This window comes from Mustela nivalis (assembly GCF_964662115.1).
Source record: "Mustela nivalis genome assembly, chromosome: 1".
Taxonomy (NCBI): Eukaryota; Metazoa; Chordata; class Mammalia; order Carnivora; family Mustelidae; genus Mustela; species Mustela nivalis.
Genome location: NC_139020.1, coordinates 116680360 through 116705010, shown reverse-complemented (window position 1 = coordinate 116705010; position 24651 = coordinate 116680360). Strand labels below are relative to the sequence as shown.

Sequence of the window (24651 nt, the reverse complement as noted above, 5' to 3'; positions counted from 1 at the left end):
ACATCACCACACCCTTATCTCCTGGAATTAAGCTCTTGGAGAAGTTGTATGGAGGGGTTTTCCCCAGGAAGTAACTTGACCTCTCACCTACTCACTGACCAGTACAGGGGTGGTGTAGGGGAGTTGTTACACACCGGTGCGGATACTCCCTTTCTGCCCAAACTGTAATTCAGGTTTCCTCAGAGAGATCTGAGAAGTTCTAGAGATTATAACACTGCTTGTAGGGGGGCTAGTACCGGGCCCCTGGGCTTGTTGCTCTTCGGGGGAAAAACTACCGTCAACCGTAGGAAGTATGTGAGCACCTGTCTGGGGGTTGTAGTAGTTTTTGGTTTGTACCTGTCAGCTTCCCCAGTCCACTGTCTCCTAAAATGAGAGATGGCGGGATGAGAGCAGTGGCCCCTGAAGTGCTTCCCCAGACCAGTAGCAGCTCCATGACTTGGGAACTTTTAGAAATGTACCTTTATGGGGTGCCTGGGTGGCTCAGCGGGTTAAAGCCTCTCCCTCGGCTCAGGTCATGATCCCAGGGTCCTGGGATCAAGCCCTGCAACAGGCTAGAGAGCCTGCTCAGCAGGGAGCCTGCTTCCTCCTCTCTCTCTCTCTGCCTGCCTCTCCACCTACTTGTGATCTCTCTCTCTGTCAAATAAATAAATAAAATCTTAAAAAAAAAGAAGAAGAAAGAAGTGTACCTTTCTGGCCGAAGCCCAGACTTAGTGCATCAGCTGTCTGGGTTTTAACAAGACCCCAGGTAACTAGCGTGTGTGCTCAGGTGTGACAGTCAGGCCGCCTGTGGTCTGTGGTCACCGTTAGAAAACACAGATTCACTTGGAGGGGGAAAGTAATTGCCTTTTCGAATGTGTTTCAGTCATTCTGATTACACCAGGAGAAATTCACGTTTACTGCCAGTGTATCTAAAACCTGCTCTGATACTTGCATATTTCCCTTTGCAAGGAAGATAGAGCAGCCCCAGGCACAGAGCCTTTGGCAGAGATCTCCCTCTAGACAACCCACTAACACTTTATTTTTATTGTATTTATTTTATGGTGACTTTATATTTATGGTAAAAGAAACTAGTTTTTAATTTAGGTGATGATGTAAAGTTTAATTTAAAAGTAAATTTATTTTGGCAGTGGGTGGCTCAGTTGGTTAAGCATCTGCCTTCGGCTCAGGTCATGATCCCAGGGTCCTCGGATGAAGCCTCACATTGGGGGCCCAGCTCAGCAGGGAGTCAGCTTCTCCCTCTCCCTCTGCCCCTCCCCCCGCTCATGCACACATGCACTCTCTCTTTCTCAAATAAATAAACTCTTATTCTTTTAATTTTTAAGAAAATTTTCAAAGATTTTATTTCTTTATTTGACACAGAGAGAGACAGCATTTCTCTCCCACAACAGGGGGAGTGGGAGAGGGAGAGGCAGGCTTCCCACTGAGCAGGGACCCTAGCGCAGGGCTGGATCCCAGAACCCGGATCATGACCCAAACAGAAGACAGATGCTTAACTGACTGAGCTACCCAGGGGCCCCCATAAATAAACTCTTAAAAATATATAAAAAAAAATAAAAGTAAATTCATTTAGGTCATACGGTGCCTGGGTGGCTCAGTCAGTTGAGTGTCTGAGTTCAGGTCAGGTCATGATCCTGGGGTCCTGGGACTGAGCCCCATGATCAAACCCTGTGTCAGGCCTCTGCTCAGCAGGGAATATGCTTGTCCCTCTCCCTCTGCATATCAACCCCCCCCAAATGAATAAAATCTTAAAAATAAAAAAATGTAAATTAATTTAGGTCTTAAATAAGCCAATTTCAAGAACAATATTCTAGGAGAAAGAGTAAAGATAATATGTAGTTTGACAAGAATCTTGAAGGTGGTACAAAATTGTCTAACAGTCAGAAGTCACCATGCTAGGGTACATCCTTGGGTGACTTGAAGAAAAGTTCTTTCAGACTTACTGGCGGTGTGGAAGCAAACAAGTAAGTTACCTAAAAAAGAAATACAAACTACCAGCACCATGAAAAATGAAACATTACACTAGAAAAAAAAGAAAGCTAACCCAAACCTCAGTGGAGCTGAGCTGTTGTTTTCTAATAGAATTTAATCAGGTAAGTGCTTATTCTTGGGCATTTGACTCCTATACCCAGTTGACTGTCAGTCATGGGGGAGGTCAATGACATTTAAACTTGACATTCAAGGCTTGAACTCAACTGGCAACTATCCTAATAATCTTTAACCAGACATTCTTTTTGATTATTGGTCGTTACCTATGAAATGTCTCTTCTGGGGCACCTGGGTGGCCCAGTCAGTTAAGTGTCTGCCTTCGGCTCAGGTCATAATCCCGGGTTTCTGGGATTGAACCTCATGTTGGGCTCAGCACTTGATGGGAAGTCTGTTTCTCCATCTGCCCCTTCCCCCCGACTTGTGTGCGCTTGCTCTCTCTCTCTCTAATAAATAAATAAAATCTTTAAAAAAAATGTCTTTTCTAAGAAGGAATTTTTGATTTGGCTTTCTAAGGAATGGTTTTCTCTATGACAAATTTGAAATAAAACCTCACCATGTACTCACAAGCAATAACCTGAGAGGTTGCTCTGCGCTAGGAACCGATTAAATACTATGACTGCAGGCCTGTTTTAGGGCAAAGATTTAAAGAATGATAAAAATTGCTGTTGGCAATGGTGCGTGACAAACAGACCTTATGCACAGCTTTTGGGGGAAGGGAAAGTTGGCAATACATATTACAGACCTTTAAAAATGGGCATACGCCAACTTCTGGAAAGATAGCAGAGTAGGAGGATCCTGAGCTCATCTCATCCCAGAGACATGCTGAGGTCACAACCAGATCGGTGCAACTAACTCTGAAACCAACCCAAAGACTGGCAGAACAGACTTTCCACAGGGAACTGTAGAGAGGCCCCAACAAGTAGGGTAGGAGGGACAGAGACAGGTTGGGAACCAAACCCCCAGCAGGACTAACCCCAAGCAGGAGGGCTGCCATTTGCACAGAGAAAGAAGCAAGAGGATCAGATGCCATCCCAGGCCAGGGAGACCTGCCCTGGGAAGACCACTACCCATAACATTTGACTTTAAAACCAGGGTGGGGGGTAACTCTCCAAGTTTTATAATAATCAGGGCTTAACTCTGGGTCCTTTAAAAATCAGTGGGCATGGGACACCTGGGTGGCTCAGCCGGTTGAGAGTCTGCCTTTGGCTCAGGTCATAATCCCCGGGTCCTCAGACTGAGTCCTACAGCAGGCTCCCTGTTCAGCGGGGAGTCAGTTTGCTTCTACCTCTCCCTCTGCCTGCTGCTCCCCCTGCTTGTGCTCTCTTATATTCTCGCTCTCTCTCTGGAAAATAAATAAATAAAATCTTAAAAAAAAATCAGCAGCCTTAGTTCTGGGAGAGCTGAAAGAGAGAGGAAGCAGAGTCCCTGCCCTTTAAGAAGCACCAGAAAACCCCATTCAGATACAGCAAAGAAGTAGCAGTTTGAACAGAGCCCTAGGTATATGTGAAGGAGATTTACTTACTAATCTCAGAATGGCTGCTGGAGGGGCAGGCTTCTTTAGGAGACTTCTCCAAGACCTAAAGGGTTGAACGCACCTTTCTCCTCTCCACCCCCAGCGTGGACAGCAGGACACTCACAGAACCAGCAGGAACACGCCGGACCTAGCTGGCTAGCCCGGGTGCCCCACCCCCAGGTCTCCGGTAGAGCTACCCCACCCAACTTGCACGACTCAGCTGGAGTCCCTCCAAAGCGGCTCATGCCCTGGAGCGTAGAAGGTGACCACACACACACCAGTATGCCTGCAGTCCCAGCAGCCAAACTCACATTAGACCACCAAACGAGTCTCAATAAATTCAAAAAGACTGAGAGATCACATTATATATCATTCTGGACCACAGCAATAGGAAACTAGAAATCAATCACAAGTAAAAATGTGGAAAGAAAGACCACAAATACAGGGAGGGTAAATAACATGCTACTAAACACTGAATGGGTCAACCAAGGAATCAAAGAGGAAATAAAAAATTAAAAACAGAATTACCAGGGGTGCCTGGGTGGCTCAGTAGGTTAAGCCTCTGCCTTCAGCTCAGGTCGTGGTCTCGGGGTCCTAGGATGGAGCCTCAAGTCGGTCTCTCTGCTCAGCGGGGAGCCTGCTTCCCCTTCTCTCTCTGCCTGCCTCTTTGCCTACTTGTGATCTCTCTCTCCGTCAAATAAATAAATAAAATCTTTAAAAACAAATAGAATTACCATATGATTCAGTACGAAAAATGAAAACAGTAATTTGGAAAGATACATGCTTCCTATGCTCATTGCAGCATTATTTACAATAGCCAAGATAGGGAATCAATGCCAGTGTCCATCCACAGATGAATGGATAAAGAAGACACGCTACATATATGATCTACATGCAATGGAATATTATTTGGCCATAAAAAGGATGAGATCTTGCCATTTTCAATAACATGGATGGACCTAGAGGGTATTGTGCTAATAAGTCATTCAGAGATAAATACCATATGATTTCACTCATATGTGGAATTGAAGAAACAAATGAACAAGCAAAGAAAAAAGAAAAAGAGAAACCAGGAAACAGACTCTTATCTATAGCAAAAAACTGATGGTTACCAGGGGGGAGTTGGGTGGGGGAAGGGATGAAAGGGGTGGTGGGGATTAAAGAGGACATTTACCTTGATGAGCACTGATGTAAAGGATTGTTGAATCTATATTGTACACCTGAAACTAATAAAACACTGTACAGTTACACTTCAATAAAAAAAAAAGAAAGAAAAGAATATGGAAATATCCCTTGATCAGCAATTCCATTCTAGGAATTTGTCCTAAGGAAATAGCTAGACATGTGCTCAAAGACATTGGTACATTGATGTAGCTTGGTCAAAACAAGTTTGGTGAATTCTTGAGAAAAATACTATGTAGTCATCATCCCAAAAGAAAATTTCAACAATACTGTATTTTTATTAAGTGTGAATAAACTACAACATAGTATATACCAGGAGGTATGGGGGGTGGGTTCCACCTGCTAGTGCTGAGTTTACATTATTTGCTTCATTCACCAAATACTTTAGAGTATCTATACGTGCCAGAAACGGTCCCACGCTCTGAGGTTATAGTGACGAACTGAAATGAGCATTTCTGAGGCAACTCTTGCAAAGCGCTTAAGGACACATTCCCGATGTGGTGGGAACATGTATAATGGGAAAAGCTCTCCTCGAAACACTGCGAAGGGCAGGGTAAGGGTGACACTCGGCAGAGGTCAGCACACACTGGGCACGCGATAGCCCTCCCCTGGCTGACTTTCTTCAGCGGTGTGAAAATAAAAGAGAACTCATTTAAAACCGAGCTGGGAAGCCCTGACCGGGCTCTGTCACTCTTGTACCACTCCTGGCAGCCCGTATAACCAGCAGGAAGAAGGAAGATCATTCTTGACAAGGGAGGGGCAGTTTTCACAGAGCAATTTCACTGCCTGCTTGCAAGAAAAAGAAGGAAGATCCCTGCGCCAGCTACAGCACATGACCTGAATCCAATGAGAAACCTCCCCAACCTCCAACTCTTGTTCTTCTCCAGTGAACTTGTGTTCAAAACAATCGTCCCCGATGTCTTCCTACAAGCTAACAGAAGTTGACCTTCCCTTTTCTTTGTCTCTGGACTTGCTTGTGGTCTGCCATACTTTCCAATTCTTCTGTTATTCCTACATAGGCTTATTTTGCTGGTTAAATAACCGGCTATTTTATTTGTAAGTTTGATAAGGACAGAAATCCCCATTTCTGCTCCACTGAGGGAAGCAGCTGACTCCCAGGGCAGAACCAGAAACGACTCTCCCTTCTGACCTCTTGCCCGAGTGTGGGGCCTGCCTCTCTAGGGACCCTCGTCCTTCCTGTTTGGAGACTTCTCTCCCAGTGGACCTGGTTCCTCTTCCCAGAAGGCCGCTAGTGTCTTCGTAAATCATAGGGATAGAGGGCAGGAGGTGGGCAGCGGTCTCTGCAGAAGTTCTCTCCAGAAGTGATCTCGTCCTGCTGAGGCAAGCTCCCTAGTAACCATCTGCCTGCATTTGTAGTTCTTCAAAGGATACTTCCACATTTCCCAATAATGCCTTCTTGGAGGGTCAAGTAAATGTGTGGGTTAGTGAACTGAAAAACTACCAGTAGGGCACAATGTCTGGGAACCTTTCGGGCTCTGAGGAAAACTTCAAGTTTGAGTGGCAACACCCTGGTAGCCTCTGAGAGCTGGGCCCCCAGGGTGGTGACTCCATGAGGACCCAGCGTGGAGTGGGGAGGAAGGTGGTTTTCCCCAGCTCCTCAGTTCATAGCCATCATACAGACTATAAAGTGATATCCAGGTAATTTTTAATTCTCTCATAGTAATAAAAAACAAACAATTGCAAGTATTGGTGAAGATGTGCAGCCAGAACGCTCACATACTGCTGGTAGGAAAGCAGAACTGGGGCAGCCACTTTGGGAAACATTCGGATGGTTCCTCAGAGTTAGACACCCTGTGACCCAGCCAATCTTCTTCTTGGTCTATTCCTAAGAGAAATGACAATATGTCATCACAAAAACTTACACATGAACGTTCATTATTCATAACAGCCAGAAGATAGGAAGAGCCCAGTGTCCATCAGCTGATGAATAAATAAAATAGGTACATCCAAACAATGGAATATTGTTCTGTCATAAAAAAGAGGTTCTGATGCATGCTACCATGTGGGTGAAGCTTGAAAGTATTGTGCTGAGTAAAACAAGCCATCCCCCAAAGATCACGTATCAGATGGTTCCATTTATATTTAATGTCCAGAATGGGCAAAGCTATGGAGACAGAAAGTGGGTTAGTTATGGCCTAGGGATATGGGGGAGGAGGGAGGATTGGGGGATGATGGTGGAGAAAGTACAAGATTCTTTGTGGGATGAAGTAAAAGTTCTAAAATTGGTTGTGGTGATGCACTGAATTAAATGAGTAAATTGTTTGGTATATAAATTATATCTCAAGCTGCTACAAAAAAGAAGGAAAAAAAGCAAAGAAGAAGAAGGAGGAGGAAGATGAAGAGGAGGAGGAGGAGAAGATTTTATTTATTTATTTTTTAAGATTTTATTATTTATTTGTGTGTGTGAGAGAGAGAGCGAGCGTGTGCACAAGCAGGCAGAGTGGCAGGCAGAGAGAGAAGCAGGCTCCCCACTGAGCAAGGAGCCCAATGTGGGACTTGATCCCAGGACCCTGGGATCATGACCTGAGCCGAAGGCAGCAGCTTAAACAACTGAGCCACCCAGGTGTCCCAAGAAAAAGATTTTAGAAAGGGAGCCTGGGGCACCTGGGTGGCTCAGTCGGATAAGTGCCTGCCTTCTGCTTAGGTCATAATCTCAGGGTCCTGGGATCAAGCCCCACATCGGGATCTACACTCAGTGGGGAGTCTGTTTCTCTGTCTCTCTCTACCCCTGCTCACTCTCTTTCTCTCTCAAATAAATAAATAAGGTTAAAAAATTTTTTTTTAATTTAAGATACACACAAACAAACAAATAAATTGAGCAGGGGTGGATTAGGTAGAAACCACACCAGTGCACTTTTAGAGAGGGCTGTCCGAAAGGACATTTTTATTTGCCTACAGACAACCTTTGGTAAGGACCACAATTCTGTATAGTTCAGAAAAGCTATAGAAATACAGTTATTAATATTAATAGCTTACTTTGAAAAAGCACTTACTACATGCCTCCATATACACTTTAAACTTATTAACTCAAAACCATAAAGTATATTTACATCCATAATAGCACAGGTAGGACTGTTACTTAGATCAGGCTTAGCAAACACTTCCTGTGAAGAGCTAGATACTAAGTATTTTAGGCTTTGTGGGCCATGAGGCAAAATTGAGGATATTATGTCAACATTTACAGAGAAAAGAAACACATTTCCAAAATAAATGTTATTGATGAAATTTAGAATATAATAATAAATGAGCACAATTTTTTATAATACTGGTTTACTAACAGAAGAGTGGAATTCCTTGGCGGGGATAGTATTTTGTTAACTGAAGTTAGAAATCAGGTTCCCCATCATCAAAACTGATCACAAATGTTCAACTGTTAATGCTGATTTATAATGACATTTTATGTATTTCATTTTGAAAATGTCCACACAGATAGGTACTGCAAATGCTGACATCAGTCCATGAACACATAATTTTAATTGCATATATTCATTGCTCAGAAGACAGTTATAGAATTCTGTTAAATTCTCGCATTGGTGGTTTCCTTTTAGCATGTCATTATATTGCAAATTAATCTCATCCAATTGAAATTTAGGAAGATGGTCTTCCTAATTACATAGTAAAACAGATTTTGGAATACAGAAATTTTCTTCTTGTAATCAAGTCTGAAAAACACCATCAGACCTGTAGTTTAAGTTCAAAAAATATGTTGGCGGCGAATGCGTATAGGAAGGAAGATCTTGCTTTCTCATTTTCACTTTTGACCATGCAGGGAAGTATAGAAAACAGCTACATATTACTTGTGACTTACATACAACATTAGTTGTTCAAATGACCTTACCACAGTATGAAATCTGCTTGTAAGTACTGTTTTTCCTGTTTTTGCCTTGCAATTACAAGCTGAGTTTATTAGGAACCATCATTAGGTTTTTAGCAAAAGATCACTTTACGCCATTCTTGTAAAGTTTGGGAATAGTGGTTGAGAGTGGTTCTTCTCACTCAGAAAGATTTTAATTTCAGCCCTGCACTCAAAAACTTCCAATAAAACTTTACAACTGCTGAGCCATCAAACTGCTTCATTGTAGGGTAAGTCAGAATACCAGATCCTGTATCTGATAAAAGCAGGGCGCCTTGCTGGCTCCAGTTGAAGAGTACACAGCTCTTGATCAGGCTTGTGAATTCCAGCCTCACACTGGGTTTAGAGATTACTTAAAAATTAAGAAAAAAATTCTTTAGAAAGAGAAATACACAGACCCAATGATGGTTAAGTCAACTGGCAGCAAATGAAGTTCGCTGTTGACACTACTCGTTCCTTAACAGGTGATATATTGAAATATTGTCCACAGAATACTCATGAATAATAGAATGAATTACCATAAGCTCTACTTTTATTTATTTTTAAATAAGATTATTTATTTATTTATTTACTTGACAGGGGGTGGGTGGGACACAAACCCAGGGAGTGGGAGAGGGAGAAGCAAGCTCCCTGCTGAGCAAGGAGCCCAGTATGGGGCTCGATTCCAGGACCCTGGGACCATGACCTGAGCAGAAGGCAGATGCCCATGACTGAGCCACCCAGGCACCCCTACTTTTATTTTGAGTAAACACTATCCCCAATGTGGGGCCTAACTTACAACCCCAAGATGGAGAGTCATACACTCTACTGACAGAGCCAGCCAGGTGCCCCAAACTACCATAAGCTTTAAATGCCTAATGTTTTCATGCTCTGTAAATGAATCCAACTATAGCTTTTTCTGCTCCATTTTTATTTCTACCACCTTCAGTTGTAACATCTTAGTAGATTGTACTTCAGTTTATACTGAAATAGTGTTTTCCCAGTTCCTTTGAAAATATTCTTTAAAAGAAAAAAAAGCTTTATCAAGATTTAATGCACCCATTTAAAGGTTATAATTCTGGGTGCCTGGGTGGCTCAGTGGGTTGAGCCTCTGCCTTTGGCTTGGGTCATGATCCCAGAGTCTTGGGATTGAGCCCTGCATCGGGCTCTCTGCTTGGTGGGGAAGCTGCTTCCTCCCTCTCTTTCTGCCTGCCTCTCTGCCTACTTGTGATCTCTGCCTGTCAAATAAATAAATAAAATATGAAAAAGAAAAAAAGGGTATAATTCCATTTTTAAAAGGTTTTATTTACTTTATTATTTACCTTTAATATACATATTATATATAAATATATATTTATTATTTTATTTATTTATTTGAGAGAGAGAGTACACAAATGTGCACATGCATGGGGGGAAGGGCAGTGGGAGAGAGAAAAGCAAACTCCCCACTGAGCAAGGAGTCCAACATGGGGCTCAATCCCAGGACCCCAGGATCATGACCTGAGCCCAAGGCAGACACTTAACCAACTGAGCCACCAAGCAGCCCTTCATTTTGAAAATATTCTCTGTTCCACAGAGTCTAATTCTTTAGTCACTTCTAACTTGTCACTGACTCCTTGAATAAACAACAACTGAGTAATCCTAGTGACATTTATCAATCGTCAAGAGCCCAGGGAAAGTCACTCAAAGGTATTCTTTAATTGAGTATTGATATTCTTCCCAGTGTTCTCAGCTCTCTGAGCAGCTGTCTGTTCTTGCTGAAACAGTCTTTTTTTTTAAAGATTTTATTTATTTATTTGGCAGACAGAGATCACAAGTAGGCAGAGAGGCAGGCAGAGAAAGGAGGAAGCAGGCTCCCTGCAGAGCAGAGAGCCTGATGTGGGGCTCGATCTCAGGACCCTGGGATCATGACCTAAGCCGAAGGCAGAGGCTTTAACCCACTGAGCCACCCAGGCACCCCAGCTGAAACAGTCTTAAACAGGTGTCTTTTCGGGGCACCTGGGTGGCTCCCCTCATTGAGCTCTCTGCTCAGCACCAAGTCTGCTTCTCCTTCTGCCTTTGGGACCTCTCTTGCTTTCACTGTCTCTCAAATAAATATATAAAATCTTCAAAACTAAACAAAACAAAACAAAACAAAACAAAGAGGTGTCTTTCCTCTGGACACATTTATTTGACAGATGCAATCAAACACAATTTAATGAACTCATCTCTATGTCACTTTCCTAGCTTGGCTAATGAATGAGCCACTTGGAAACTTGCTTTGATTGCAGCCTTATTTTCATTATTTAACTTCATAAACACATTCTGCTGCAATGAAATATTCCCCTTAAAATTTCTACTTTTTCTGATGGTTAATTTCCTGTGAATTAGGAATACTGTGATATATTCTTAGTCTGGTAATAGTAACATAATCTATTATTTTAGACCATGAATCATGTCACTGTATAATATATAATGCTTGGCCATATAATTTGGTAGCAAAATAATCCATACTGTGATCTAAAAGCATGATATTGGGGCACCTCAGTGGCTCAGTGGGTTAAGCCTCTGCTTTCGGCTCAGGTCGTGATCTCAGGGTCCTGGGATCGAGCCCCACATTGGGCTCTCTGCTCAGCAGGGAACATGCTGCCCCCTCTCTCTCTGCCTGCCTCTCTGCCTAATTGTGAACTCTCTCTCTGTCAAATAAGTAAATAAAATCTTTTTTTTTTTAAAAAGCATGATATTTGAAATCCATTTATCTCTTCTTGTTTTTATGTGATGGGTATGCCTTGGTAATTTTTAAAAAATATTTTATGTATTTATTTCAGAGATAAATAGAGAGTGAAGGAACCAGGGGAGGGGCAAAGGAAGAGGGAGAAGCAGACTCCCCGCAGAGCAGGCAGCCCAATGTTGGATCCCAGGACCCCTGAGATAACGACCTAAGCCAAAGGCAGATGCTTAACTGACTGAACCACCCAGGTGCCCTGCATTAGTGATTTAAACAAGAAAAAAAATAATGTCCTGGTAAGACCATACACGTGGTGTTGGAAACACCGTTGAATTCCAACTGCATCACTGCCATGTGTGCCATGTTCTGGGGAGCAGTGTGACGTAATGAGACAGAATCTCTGTCTTGACTCTTGGGTTCTGCCACGATAGCATGAAAGCAGCCACAGCCAATACGCGAACAAATGTGTGTGGCTGTCTGCCATTAGACCTCATTTGTGGACACTGAAATCTGGATTCTCCGTAATTTTCACATTTTATAAAATACGATTCTTCTCTCTTTTTTTTTTTTTAGTGATTAAAAAATGTAAAAATCACTCTTAGCTTGTAAGTCCCAGAAAAACAGGCAGCTGGCTGAATTTGGCCCACAGGATGTAGTTTGCTGAGTCTGCTCTAGAGTGCCATCTGCCCAATAGGGCTAGGTCCTCCTTCTTCAGGGAAGGAACTCTTCCCTGTCTGAAAGCATCCTGAAGACTGATGTAGAGATTGGTGCTCACTTTTAACCTCCTAGAAGGACCACAAGTCTTGCCTTCCATGAGAATGGCACAAACCACCATCTTCTAGAGCTCTCTCCAGGTACTGAGCTAATAATAATACCATACATCCATTGTCTGCTTTAACTCAACCCTGAGAAGTCAGTTCTATGGGCAAGTTTTACAGAGTAGTGACTTGGGTCTTTGAGAAGTTAAGTAACAACAGGATATGTGACAGCCCTAGGATTACATTCCTGCTTTCAAAAGCCGTACTCTACTTACCATGCCACACCATTCCTATGTCATCCAGACACCTGTCTACATTTGCCCCACATCCCTGCCCCTGTTCTCCAGCCAGGCCCCCTCACAGAATTACTGGTAACTTCTTTCTCTATGGAGTTCCACCACGTCACTCAACATAGCTGGGACTCTTGGCTTTGCCCTCTCTCATACACTTCTGCAGCTTACCTGTTCTCATGACACAAACTCTTGATGACATGTGCCCTAGAAATCAGAATATACCGGATGACTAGACCCTGGACTCTTATCTCAACCATCCCATAAACCAGTTACATAAACTTGGTAAATCTGCCCCTCTCTGATCCTCAGTTTCCTTATCTGCAAAACTGGAGTGGTGGGTGTAGTGAAACCATCATTTCCTAAGCTCCTCTCCAGTTTTAACTTTCCATGAGTCAGCCGATTCCATACCATATTTTATTACCCACGTGTTGCCACATCCCTTTATTGGTAAGTGTTACAGAAAGTTATTATGCTGATAAACCCAGAGAGCCTTTGACCTTGAACCTTGCTGCTTTAAGGTATGTGACGCAAAAGTCTATTAATAAACATGGAACCTCTGAAATGCCAACTGGTTGGCACATTCACAAGGACACTTAAGAATAAAGTAACTGAACAAAGAGACCAACTTGATCTTCAGCCAAATGCACAGACTGAAGAGGGTAGAGGATGGGAGATGATGGAGTGAGGGGTGACTGAAATGAAAGCCAATACTACCCAAATCATGAAGCACCTTCCATGTGAGTGTTGGCAAAAAGGTGCAGAGGTGGATAGAAGATAGATATAGAAGATTAACATCACCGCCCTTGAGGAGTTCATAGTCTAGTGGGTGGTAACCACAAAGCTAAAAATAGAAATTGAGGAGGCACAGAAATGCAGGAGTAATTGCAATCAAGTTAGGGAACCTTTTGACTGACCTGCCTCTGTGGATAAGTAGATTGAGAAAGCTTATTTTATGGTGTGGTCTATCACCTGGGGGAACAGAGAGCCTCATAGGACAGTCATAGCCCTAAGGTTTCATTATTCCTGAAGGTTAACCTGACATAGTTCTTTGGGTTCCAGTGTAATGTTTTTTTTTTGTTTTAATTTTTATTATTTTTTTATTACTTTTTTTTTTAATTTTTTATTTTTTATAAACATATATTTTTATCCCCAGTGGTACAGGTCTGTGAATCACCAGGTTTACACACTTCACAGCACTCACCCAAGCACATACCCTCCCCAATGTCCATAATCCCACCCCCTTCTCCCAAACCCCCTCCCCCCAGCAACCCTCAGTTTCTTTTGTGAGATTAAGCATTACAATTCCGGACTTCAAGCTCTATTACAAAGCTGTCATCATCAAGACAGCATGGTACTGGCACAAAAACAGACACATAGATCAATGGAACAGAATAGAGAGCCCAGAAATAGACCCTCAACTCTACAGTCAACTAATCTTCGACAAAGCAGGAAAGAATGTCCAATGGAAAAAAGACAGCCTCTTCAATAAATGGTGCTGGGAAAATTGGACAGCCACATGCAGAAAAATGAAATTGGACCATTTCCTTACACCACACACAAAAATAGACTCAAAATGGATGAAGGACCTCAATGTGCAAAAGGAATCCATCAAAATCCTTGAGGAGAACACAGGCAGCAACCTCTTCGACCTCTGCCGCAGCAACATCTTCCTAGGAACAACGCCAAAGGCAAGGGAAACAAGGGTTCCAGTGTAATGTTGACAGGCAAGGAACTGCAAAGGATGTCCCTCTCTCAATTTTTTTGTTGTTCTTTTGTATTATTTCCTCAGTATAAATTCCCAGAAGTAAAATTACTAATTCAAGGGATAAACATTCTAAGGCTTCGAGAAATTGTTGCCAAGTTATCTTCTTAAAGATTTACATTAACTTAATACCCCTGAAGTTTTCCTCTCATTCCATGGCATGAAGCACTTTCATTTTTCTTTCAAAGATTTTATTTATTTATTTGGGACAGAGAGAGAATGAAAGAGAGCAAGCACGAGAGGGGTAAGATCAGAGGGAGACACAGACCCTCTGCTGAGCAGGAAGCCCGATGCAGGACTTGATCCCTGGACTCCAGGATCATGACCTGAGCTGAAGGCAGTCGCTCAGCCCATTGCGCCACCCAGGTACCCTCATTTTTTTTTTTTTTAAGTTGGCTTGGGACACCTGAGAAGCTCAGTGGGTTGAGTGTCTAACTCTCAATTTTGGCTCAGGTCATGATCTCAGGGTCATGAGATTGAGCTCTGTGCTGGGTGTGGAGCCTACTTGAGATTCTCTTTCTCTCCTTCTGTTCCCCTCACCCCACACCCCTCTACCTCTTTAAAAAAGAAAAAAAAAAAATGGGCTTTCTTTCCTACCATGATAGGTGAAAAATTATACCTCAGTATTTAAGTTCTCATTGATTTGACCACTATGAGGGTGAACAGCCTCCATATATTTGTTAGGTTATTTGTAATTCCTGTTCATGATTTTTGTCTCTTGTTTTAAGGGAAGGGCTTTTAAGGAAGGGAAGGGCTATTCATAGTGTTCTAATTACAGTATATGAGCTTTTTATAGATTTTATGGACTAAAGCTATTAACCTTGGTCAGCCCTTCATTGTCATCTAGGCTTTCCTGCTTCTAAGTCTAGACCCACAGGCTATAACTCACAGAAAAGAAATTTCTAACTGCTTTAAAAAGAATAAAATACCTAGGAATAAATTTAACCAAGGAAGTTAAAGACCTACCCTCTGAAACTATAAGACACTGAGGAAAGAAAGACACAAATAAATGGAAAGATAAACCGTGCTTATGAACTGGAGGAATTAACTTTGTTAAATGTCCGTACCACCCAAAGCAATCTACAATGTAATCTCTACCAAAATATCAGTAGTGTTTTTCAACACAAATAGAACAAATCATTCTAAAATTTGTACACAAAATTTTAGACAAAATTTGTACACAAAAGACCCTAGCTAAAGCAAACATGAGAAAGAACAAAGCCAGAGTACCACAATCCCAAATTTCAAACTATCCTTCAAAACTGCAGTGGTCAAAACAGTATGGTACTGGCACAAAAAACAGACACATAGATCAAGGGAACAGAATAGAGCATCCAGAAATCAACCGATGCTTATGCAGCCACTTAACCTATGACAAAGGAGGCAAAAATATTCGGTAAGAAAAAGACAATCTCTTCAGTAAATGGTGCTGGGAAAACTGGACAGCTACATGTAAAAGAATGAAACTGGACCACTTTCTTACACCAGATACACACATAAACTCAAAATGGATTAAGACCTAAATGTGAGGGCTGAGACCATAGAACTTCTAAAAGAAAACATTGGCAATAAACTCTTGGACATCAGCCTTAGCAATATTTTTTTGATCTGTCTCCTCATGCAAGGGCAACAAAAGCAAAAATGAACAACTGAGAGGATATAAAATTTAAAACTTTTGCATAATGAAGGAAACCATCAACAAATGAAAACATAACCTACTGAAGAGGAAAAGATATTTGCAAATGATATATCTGATAAGGGGTTAATATCCAAAATATATAAAGAAGTCACGCTCTTTTAAAAAAAAAAATAGAATAAAATAAAGAAGTCACACAACTTACCACTAAAAAGAAAACAATTGATCTGGTTAAAAATTGGGCAGAGGACCTGCCTAAAGAGGTATTTTGCCACAGAAGACACACAGATGGCCAAGAGACACATGAAGAATGTTCAACCTCACTCATCATCAGGGAGCTACAAATCAAAAATACAGTAAGATATCACCTCACACCAGTTGGAATGACCAGTATCAAAAAGATAAGAAATAACAAATGTTAATGAGGCTAATAAAAGGGAATCCTTGTGCACTGTTCATGGGAATGTGAACTGGCGTGGGGACTGTGGAAAACAGTATGGCGGTTCCTCACAAAATTACAAATAGAACTACCCTATGATCCAGTAAATCTACTTCCAGGTACTTACCTGAAGAAAATGAAAACACTAATTCAAAGAGATACACGCACCCTTATGTTTATTGCAGCATTATTTACAATAATCAAGATATGGAAGTGATGTAAGTATCTATCAATAGATGAATGGATAAAGAAAATATGGACAACAGAATATTACTCAGTCATAAAAAATAAGGAGATCTTTCCATTTGTGACAACATGAATGGACCTAGAGAGTATTATGCTAAGTGAAACAAGTCAGACAAAGACAAGTACCACACAATTTCACTTATATGTGGAATCTAAAAAAACAAAACAAATGAATAAACCAACAAAAAATAAGCAGACTCATAAATACGGAGAACTGGTGGTTGGTTCCCAGATGGGAGAGAAGATGAAGGATGGGTAAAATAGGTGAAGGGGATTAAGAGGTACAAATTTCCAGTTATAAAATAAATAAGGAATGGGGATGAAAAATACAGCATAAGGAAATAGTCAATGGTATTGTAATAACTTTGTATGGTGACAGATGGTAACTGTACTTATTATCATGGTGAGCATTTCATAATATATGTAAATATTGAATCACTATGTTATACACCTGAAACTAATGAAGTACTCATTGTACATCAGCTATGACAAAAAAAAGATTTAAAAAACTATATGAATATTTCTCTTTATAATATGTATAGCATGTTTATAATGGCTATATAATCTTTTACTAGGAGGTAAGTAAACATTTACCAATTGAATTAGATAATTCTAGACATTTAGGTTGTTTCCAATTGCTCACTCTTTTAAATCCTTGATGAACATCTTTTTGCCCATAACACTCCATATATTGAATTATTCCCTAACAGAAGATTCTCCCAAAGTGGAATGACTGGGTCAATGGAAATCAAATTCTTATGACTCTTAATGAGTACTGACAGATTTCAAAGGATTTTTTAATTTACCCCCCCCCCAAAAGTCCTTCATGAGAAGGACCTTTCCATCATGTTCTCATTAGCATTAGGTCTTGTTAATTTCAGAAGTGAAAAGAGTTTGGTTTGAATCATACCAATCACTAGATTGGTGAACGAAAGGACCCTGGTCTTTCAGCTCCAGTGTTGCCAAGTGATACTGGTCATCCTTGTGCAGGGGTCATGCTAATCTTACTCCTATGGTTCCAATTTGAGTATCTGTGCTGCTGAAGGGAACACACCAAGTGATATTGGTCAACAGGCTACTCAGCCCTTCCGACCATCATGTTTCCTCACTTACAACATGGCAACTATGAGATCTAACATGCTTATGGGCTTGAGGATGAAATAAGAATATATTCAAGATTCTTGGTCTCCAGACAAGGGTAGTCTCCCTTCCTCTTCAGCACTATGTGAGAATTAATATTTTCTGTATCATGGGTCTTCTTGCACTTTCTCCTCTGTCAGTCATCTGTGCATGTCCTTTATCCATGTATCTGTTGGGATTTCAGTGTTGTTTTTTGTTTGTTCTTTGTGTTCCAAGTAAGCTCTACACCAAATATGGGGCTTGAACTTAGGTCAAGATCAAGAGTTATGTGCTCTCCTGATTACACCTGCCAGACACCCTAGTTTTTTTGTTTTGTTTTGTTTTGTTTTTAAAGTAATTGGTATGAGGTTTGGAGCATCAACATACGTATTAACCTCCTTGCATCATATCTGCTGTAAATCTGTCGTTCTCATTTGCTTTTTAAATATTTTTCTTTATACCCTGTTCTTAGTTTGTATAATAACACTGTCCCTCTGTTAGCTAAGAATTGAGAGGTCTCTGATAACACTGTTTACATCAGATAAGGGGTTCCTTCTCTAAGATTTTAGAATTTTATGTAAACATATTCCAATGAATTAGCAGAACCTGTTGATAAATAAGGAAACTGTTCACCCAAATATTCAAGTGCTCTTGAGATCCTTTTAGACTTTGGATCATCAGGCTTTGCAAGGGATACTTCGGAGATGGTGCTGATGGTGATTGCCCTGTTTGAGGCTATCCGGCATCTTTGACCACCATTTCATGTGTGGGCGTCTCCTCCATCATGAGTCTTGGGTCTCCAAGGTAAAAGCCAAGACCTTGCTTACACAGCTTCTCTTGTCCCTGGGATGCAGGCCGGTATGGCTAAGAAATGCTAACCAACATCTGAGCTTTCAGCAAGACATAATATTTCAGCTGGCAGAGGGTCTTGCCTTGCTGTTGGTGGTTGCTGACTGATCAGGGTGGTGGCTGATACATCTCTGGCAGCTGTGGCCTTACACAATGTATTTCTTTCTTTAAAGATATTTTTATTGATTTGAGAGAGAAGAGGGGCAGAGCACAAAAGAAGTGGGAGTGGGAGAGGGAGAAACAGACTCCCCACTGAGCAGGGGGCCTAATGTGGGAATCGATCCCTGGACCCTGAGATCATGACCTGAGCCGAAGGCAGATGCCTAACTGACTGAGACACCCAGGTGCCCACAAAATGTATTTCTTAAATAATAAGACTTGACAATGGAAATTACTCCTTGATCTATGTGCTCAGAATGGATGTTGTGTGAGCAGACAAGAAAATGGTGTGAATCTCCTTGGAGAGCTCTATCAGAGCTTTTGTGTGACCATGTGCATTGACAATGAGCAGTAGATATTTTGAGAGGAATCTTTTCTCTGAGCAGCAGGTCTCAATGGTTGGCTTAAGATATGCACTAAACCACATTGTAAACAGGTGTGCTGTCAGCCAGATTTCGTTGTTCCATTTATGAAGCACAGGGAGAGTAGATTTTACACAATTCCTAAGGTCCTTAGGATTTCCAGAATGGTAAATGAACATGGGCTTTAACTTCAAGTCACCAGCTACATTAGCCCCTAACAAGAGAGCCAGTCTTTCCTTGGAAGCTTTGAAGCCAGGCATTGACTTCTCCTCTCTAGCTATGAATGTCCTTGATACATCTTCTTCCAATAGAAGGCTATTCTGTCTGCATTGAAAATCTGTTGTTTAGTGTGGCCACTATCATGGGTTATCTGAGTTAGACCTTCTGGAGAACTCGCTGCAGCTTCTCCATTAGCACCTGTTGCTTCCACTTGCACTTTCATGTTACGGAGACGGCTTCCTTCCTTAACCCTCATGAACCCACCTCTGCTGGCTTCCAACTTTTTTCCTGCAACTTCCTCACATCTATCAGCCTTCCTAGAATTGAAGAGAGTTAGGGCTCTGTTCTGGATTAGGCTTTAGCTTAAGGGAATGTTGTGTTGACCTACCCAGACCACTCAATCTTTCTCCATATCAGCAGTAAGGCTGTGTCACTGTCTTATCATTCATGTGTTCACTGGAGTAGCATTTTTAATTTCCTTCAAGAACTCTTCGTTTGGGGGAACCTAGGTGGCTCAGTGGGTTAATCCTCTTCCTTTGGCTCAGGTCATGATCTCAGTGTCCTGGGATGGAACACTGCATCAGGCTCTCTGCTCATCAGGAAGCCTGCTTCCCCCCGCTCTCTAGCTGCCTCTCTGCCTACTTGTGATCTGTCTCTGTCAAATAAATAAATAAAATCTTAAAAAAAAAAAACGAAAGAACTCTTCCTTTGTATTCATAACTTGGCTAATTCTTTGGTACAAGAGGCCTAGCTTTTGGACTCTTAGCTTTTGACACGCCTTCCTCATGAAGCTTAAATCATTTCTAGCTTTTGATTTAAAGAGAGAGACATGTAACTCTTCCTTTCTCTTGAACACTTAGAGGTCACTGTAGGGTTATTAGTTGGCCTAATTTCAATACTGTTGTATCTCAGGGAATAGGGAGGTCTGAGGACAGGGAGAGAGATGGGGAAATGGCCCATCAGTGGAATAGTTGGAACACATGCAATATTTATCAATTAAATTTGCCATGTCATATGGGCAACTATTTATGTTGCCCCCCAAATTATAATAGTAATATCAAAGATCACTGATCATGGATCACCATAACCAATATAATAATGAGAAAGTTCAAAGTATTGCAAAAATTGGGGTGCCTAGGTGGCTCAGTCTATGAAGTGTCTACCTTCAGCTTGGGTTGTGGTTCCAGAGTTCTGGGATGGAGTCCCACATGGGGCTCCCTGCTTGGTGGGGAGTCTGCTTCTCCCTCTCCCTCTCACTCATTCAACTAAAAAATAAAATCTTTAAAATACTGCAAAAATTACCAAAATGTGACAGAGACATGAAGTGTGCAAATGCTGTCGGGAAAATGGTGCCTATACCCTTGCTCGATGCAGGGCTATAACAAACCTTCAGTTTGGAAAAGAGACAGTATCTGCAGGGCACCTGGGTGGCTTAGTCAGTTGAGCTTCCAACTCTTGATTTTGGCTCAGGTCATGATCTGGGCGGGAGGTAGTGGTGAGAGTGAGCTCCTCATCATGCTCTGTGCTGGGGCGAGGAGCCTGCTTAAAATTCTCTTTCTGTCTCTAACCCTCCCTGTATCTCCCCCGACCCCATCACTTGCACAAACAAAACTGCAGTATCTGACTCACTCACTCAACAAACAAAAATGCAGTATCTGAAATGTGCAATAAAGCACAGTGCAATAAAATAACATATGTGTGTATCATGCAAACCCTTAAGATACAGTATTTTAAAAACTTATTAACTTCAAACAGTATGGATTGATTGACCCGCTGCGAAAACTGAAGGGAAGAGCATCCCATTCTCCCACACTTACTAGTTTGGTTACTGACATTATTTATGCTTTCTCAGGGTTTTGTAACATTTCTATTCTATTCCTAGATTTTAATTCTCTTTCTTCTGTCTTAGTTCTAATCTAAACTGTTTCAATACTTACCCTCATGGCTTCTTCATTCCTATGTTCAGTATTTTGATTTTTCTCTTGGCGGGCAGGACTTCACCATGGAGCAATTTCTTGGGTGCTGGGTTCCTTAAAATCTTTCCTTTTAGACAATCTCTGCCTAGTTCTTTCATGAAGTGAGTAACTTTGTAGATATTGCTTCATTGAAGGGCAATGAAGCAATATGTACAAAGTTACTCACTTCATGAAAGAACTAGCTTTGCATGTACTCACTTCATGAAAAACAGGCTTTGCATGTTGTTGTGAAGTCTGAGATCAGCTTGACTCTGTCCTGTTGAAAGGGACTTCCTTCTCATACTTGAAACTAACCCAGCTTTAAAAATGGGGAAAAAAGGGGGTACCTGGGTGGCTCAGTGGGTTAAGCCTCTGCCTTCGGCCCAGGTCATGATCTCCAGGTCCTGGGATCGAGCCCCGCATCGGGCTCTCTGCTTGGCGGGGAGCCTGCTTCCTCCTCTCTCTCTCTCCCTCTGCCTACTTATGATCTCTCTCTGTCAAATAAATAAAAAAATCTTTAAAAAAAATAAAAAATTAAAAAATAAAAAAAATAAAAACAAAACAAAACAAAGCAAAAAAACTAGTGATATGTCCCAGACTTGTAACGTGGACACACACACACACACACACACACACACACACACATGGAAGGAAGAAAGGAAGGGAAAGGAAAGGGAAGTTAAGGAAAGGGAAGGGAAAGGGGAAGGAGGGAGGGAGGGCAGGAGGAAAGAACTATCATCTGCTATCACCACTGTTTCATAAAATAAAGGACATTTTTATAACTAAAAACAAGTAAAAAGACAGTATCTCTTAAAGACATTGCATTTAAGTTGAATAAATTTAGCTTTTTGAAAAACTGACCACTTACTTCATGCATTTGGCCTCAGCCCAGCAATGACTTCTTCCTGGCCCAGCCCCTCTCGAAAAGAAGGTTTTGTAAGCCACAAGTCGTGATGACCTCACTGCCTTGCTCTCCAGGTCACACCTTTGAGCAAAGGTGAACCTGTTCTTGTTTTCCCAGGTTATAGTGACTATACCCCAGTCCCTTGGTCTTTAGAAAGGAATCAGTCTCAATGTGAAATGTGAACCAACCAAGAAGGAAGTAAAAAAGAAGATAATTCTGTGGTTGGGGTGATGGTGTGAATAGACAAGGAAGACAGAACTTCTTCCTCAATTTCCTTAGTCATCACTGGGCTATATATAGATCAAGTTCCCCCATGGAGTATAACATTATAGTGTATTGCTCAAAATAACTTTTGCCTTATTGATATCATAGTAATAATGCCTTCCAGTGGGACTTGGCAACTGTGAAGTAAGCGGGAGAGAGAGACAGAGGAACAAATATTCTAGTTGTATACAAACAAGGCATTGGTCTCAAGTATGCCTACCAGGGAGCTTGTAACCCACACCTATTCAATGTTGGCTTCAACCCAGGCTAGAGCTAAATGAAGGATCTTATTCTTTAGATATACTTGAAAGATATCCTATCATTTAACCTCTCCACATACCTCTGAATTAGGATCTTAGTATTTCTCTTTTATAGGGGAGGAAACTAATGATCAGAACAGCAAAGAAATTCGCCAAGATATTGCAGATGGAGCACCTGGGTGGCTCAGTTGGTTGGGTTTCTGCCTTCAGGTCAGGTCATGATCGAGGGATCGAGCCCTGCCTTGGGCTCCCTGCTCAGTGTGTGTGGGGTGTCTGCTTCTCCCTCTGCCCCTCCCCCCCTTTTATGCAAACACACACACTCTCTCTCTCTCAAATACATAAATAAAATCTTTAAGAAAAAACATCTCATAGCTAATAAGCTCTTTCAAACCTACGTCATTCTGGTTCAAAACTCATTTATATCACAAAGCTTCAGCAGCAGGCTTAGAAAATATTAGCCACTATTGAATGTTTCTAATGTGACTTTTTAAAAAAAGATTTTATTCATTTATTTGACACAGAGAGAGAGATTACAAGTAGGCAGAGAGGCAGGCAGAGAGAGAGGGGAGGAAGCAGGCTCCCTGCTGAGCAGAGAGCCTGATGTGGGACTCGATCCCAGGACCCTGAGATCATGGCAGGGCTGAAGGCAGAGGCTTAACCCACTGAGCCACCCAGGCGCCCTCTAATGTGACTTTTTATCGAAACAAAACAGCAGCAACAAAACCCCCAACCAAACAAACCTAAAATCACTTTGTTGGAGAATTTCAATGATAATCGTTACTGTTCCAAGGCATTGAACTAGGAACCAAGCCATTCATATAAGCTACAGTTAGACTAGTGTTAATTCTATAGCGCTGCGCTGGTCAGGATGGACCGAGTGATGCTGCGGCAGGCGACTCCTCAATCTCAGAGCCTTAACAAAACAACAGGACAGTTTCCAAGCCCGGAGAGCCAGGGTCCCACGCCAACAGTGGCTCCATCTCAACATGTACTTCCACGATTGCGGAGGCGAGAGAAGTGAACCTCACACATTGGCTTTTAAAGTGTCCTCCCGGAAGGGACACATTTCACTTCCATTCATGTTTCTTTGGCCAAAGCCAGTCCTGTAGCCGTATTTCACAAGAGGTGGGGAAGTACATGCTACCTTGTGCCTGGAAGGAGGAAAGCTGAACATTTCCTTAGTGAACTACAGAAATCCTCCCCCCCACCTCTAGGCAACCACTCATCTGTTTGCTGTCCCCACAGTTTTATCTTTTCCAGAATGTAATATAGATGGCATTACCCAGTATGAAGGCTTTTACCTCTGGCTCTTTTTACTTAGCACCTGGTTCTGAGACCAAAGCAGGGGCCTGCCTCCTGTGGTGGTTTGTTCCTTTTCTTCGCTGAGTACTAGTCCATTGTACCCTTGTTCCCCAGCTCATCAGGTGAAGGGTTTCCTAGCGCATCTTTAAAGTTCTTCATCTAGGGGTGTTTGGGTGGCTCGGGCTCTCTGCTCAGCAGGGAGGCTGCTTCCCTTCCTCTCTCTCTGCCTGCCTCTCTGCCCACTTGTGATCTCTGCCTGTCAAATAAATAAATAAAATCTTAAAAAAAAATAATAAATTGTTTCATCTACAAATGCCTGCTTGGGCTTTGCTACACGAGATCCTTGCTAAGCATTCCTGTTCAGTTACACGTCATAGTTGTGCACACACTTGCACAACTGGAGTCACCAGTCTGCAGCTCCTAGAGTGACTGAGTCCCTAGGACCTTCAACTTCAGTGTATTTCTTCTGTTGCAATGGTTCGTCTTCTCACTTACTCACTCATTCTGTTTTAGCAAATGCCTGTTAGGTGGCATTTGAACATCTAATGTTCAACAGGACAGTCTTATTCCCACCCTTACAGATATCCAATTTTGGGCTCATTAACCCCTTTGCTATATGGGGAGCAGGAGGAGAGGAAGGAAAGGGTAAATGAAAGCAAGTCCAAGGTCTTTGGGGCCAGTTACTAGTGAATCAGCATTGAGATAACATCAATTATGCAGTTATGTCTTTCTTTGGGTGACAGGAGTTCCCTACTGTAGAGAACTGATATATTCTCTTGGTGTTGCATTTCTTTGCTTACAGAGTCTTCTCACATGATTCTCCCTTTTAATCCTCACAACTCTGCAAGGCAGTCATTATTATCCCTGCTTTAGGGATCAGGAC

At 41.8% G+C, this 24651-nt stretch overlaps 1 protein-coding gene across 2 annotated transcripts in view; it reads right to left on the bottom strand.

The window, feature by feature from the left end:
• The window catches only part of MUC13 (mucin 13, cell surface associated), a 30375-nt gene extending 26703 nt beyond the window's left edge, over positions 1 to 3672 (bottom strand). For both annotated transcript variants that reach the window (XM_082700024.1, XM_082700025.1), the window contains exon 1: positions 3509 to 3672. The gene's annotated coding sequence lies outside the window, so the exon portion shown is untranslated. The remainder of the gene's footprint in view (positions 1 to 3508) is intronic.
• Positions 3673 to 24651: the final 20979 nt, after the last annotated feature.